We start from the raw sequence: 2,550 nt of genomic DNA on the forward strand, positions 1-2,550 counted from the left end.
ATGTAAATCTATTATTATTATTATTATTATTATTATTATTATTATTATTATTATTATTATTATTATTATTATTATTATTATTATTATTATTATTATTATTATTATTATTATTATATCTATTATTATTATTATTATTATTATTATTATTATTATTATTATTATTATTAGTATTATTACCACAATTTTACATTCCCTCTTTATTTCTTTTACAAATACACATGCATAACTCTTATGTTAAAAATATATATACACGTTCCTTTTTTTTGGCATGACTCTTTTCTTGTGTATGTCTTAAATAACATTGCCAAAGGAATGATCCTTCAGTCAGGGGAGATGACCCTCAAAGACAAGATATCAATATGATCTTTCAGTAAGAGAAAGTGATCGATCGAGACGATCCTTAAGTAAAGGAAGGTAATCATCAAAATATTTGGGATAAGAATCTTCGTAGGACTCCCACCTTTCTATACCAGTTTGAGCTTAATACTTTCCATAAAAGCTACAAGATAAGTAATGAAAAGTACAAAGAAAAGTGTGATTATGTTATTATTCTCCTTTTATTCAAAGATTCTTTTTGTTTAAAGTTATGATTATGTTTATTATTCTTAATTTATTACCCTCTTTGCTTGATTTATCTATATCGATGTTACATGTTCTTCTTTTATGTATTTTGCCTTATGCCTAGGGGTGCACATGGGCCGGGTGAAGCCGGATGTGACCCAGACCCGACCTAAAATATACACCGGGTCTATTTATTAGACCCGAACCCGGTCCTAGACCCGATGAAACTAATACACTTTCGGGCCACAATTATACCGGGTGAAAACCGGGCCGTTAACATTACATTACGTTGATACCTTCTTGTAAGCTAGCATGTAAAAATATCCAAATTTTCAAAACTCCAACCATTATTTAACATGGTAAAATTCACTTAGAAAAATATAACAAGAACCAACCCTTCTTCAAAATTAAAACATAACCACAATCAATACTAAAGTATAACCACAATCAATACTAATATTGTCTAATAATATAAAATATTTAAATTAATACAAATAACACAATATTATGCATTAGTCTAAAGTCTTATGCATTCTAAATATAAAACATTAATTTATAGTCTTATAATGACTAATAACACAAAATATTAAGGTTTACAATACTTAAATTCTACATAAGAATAGTTATGATCCATCACTAATAACACAAAATATTAATTGTGTATGATTACCGAGCCACCGGGCCGACTTCGGGTGACCCGAGCTATGGCCCGGACCCGACCCGAAATAATGACTGGGTCTATTTTTGAGACCCTTACCCGGCCACCCGATGAAATCACACCAAATTAGCTTCTAAAGTGTTCGGGACCGAGTCAGGCCGGATCATGTGCACCCCTACTTATGCCCCACAAGAAAAATCATAATACATGCTATGCTATGTTCTTTTGAAAATTCTATAAACGGGCTGGCGATATGGAGGAGTTACATAGTATTCCCACTGAGATCTTTTTACGATCTCACCCCTTTCTTTTTTCCATATTATCTCCAGAGGAGTATGGTGCATTGGGTGGAGATGACGCAGCGCCCTTGAGGGTGACTTCTGAATATGACTCCTCAAAGCATGTGTGGGTAGTTATGACCACTACTATCGTACTTCAAATTATCTATTTAGGTCGTAATTTTGTGGAGAAAAATCCTCAACTGTCTGTCATAACCTTTTTAGATAGGAACGTTTCAGCGCCCAAGAAACGGTCACCCAAAGTGGTCTACCTCAAATCAAATTTCGAGGCAGAGGAGGATGAGTCCAACAACCCTAGCCAAGAGGAAGATCCAATAGAGGACGACTCGGAGGAGGAATTAACCTTTTATGGGAGCCCGAAGGTGGACTACGTGTCCTATTCTTCCATTCAGCGCCACGTCAGACTCTATTTCATACCACACAGTGGAATAAGATCTTTACCCGTGAAAAAGTGTTGGAAGAGGATTGCTGGTATCCAGATTCGTAGAGTACTAAAGGATTCAAATAGGGTCCTTCCCAAAATAAGTGACACCCTATCCAAAAGTCTTTCAAGGATATCATTTAAATTAGAGTGTTACATTATTGGTATCAGAGGAAAGTCAATCCTTAGGGACCCTATTATAGGAAGTATGACTAATAAGATTTCTTTTTGTGGCTACCCATAAACAGGAAAATTATGGCAAGTCGTGGATGCCCACATGGCTCAAGCTCGAGCTCCGCAAACCTTGCAAAGCACATAAAGGATATGGAAAAAAGCAATGAAAGAGCAAACCTAAACTACTGCTCTGATGGCTCAATAACTATCCAATGCAAATGAAGATGCCAATACTCACAGATTGGATGTAGGACAAGTCCATACAATCTTTGTTGACTTCAAGAAAATTGGCCTGCCTGAATTTCATGGAGCCCTCGTCCCAGATATGGCAGAAGAATGGTTAACAGAAATGAAAAGAGTGTTCACAATTTTTTTTCAAGTGGGTAGATTTTTTTCTTTTTTTGTTTGCAGTATGTATTGATATGATTGGGTATTTC

The 2,550-nt window shown here is 34.9% G+C and overlaps 1 protein-coding gene across 1 annotated transcript in view; it reads right to left on the reverse strand.

Moving 5' to 3' along the window:
• LOC110266808 overlaps positions 1–2,550 on the reverse strand; it is a 7,611-nt gene that overhangs the window by 3,614 nt on the left and 1,447 nt on the right. The window lies entirely within an intron of this gene.

This window comes from Arachis ipaensis, chromosome B09 (genome assembly GCF_000816755.2).
Source record: "Arachis ipaensis cultivar K30076 chromosome B09, Araip1.1, whole genome shotgun sequence".
In the NCBI taxonomy this organism is placed as follows: Eukaryota; Viridiplantae; Streptophyta; class Magnoliopsida; order Fabales; family Fabaceae; genus Arachis; species Arachis ipaensis.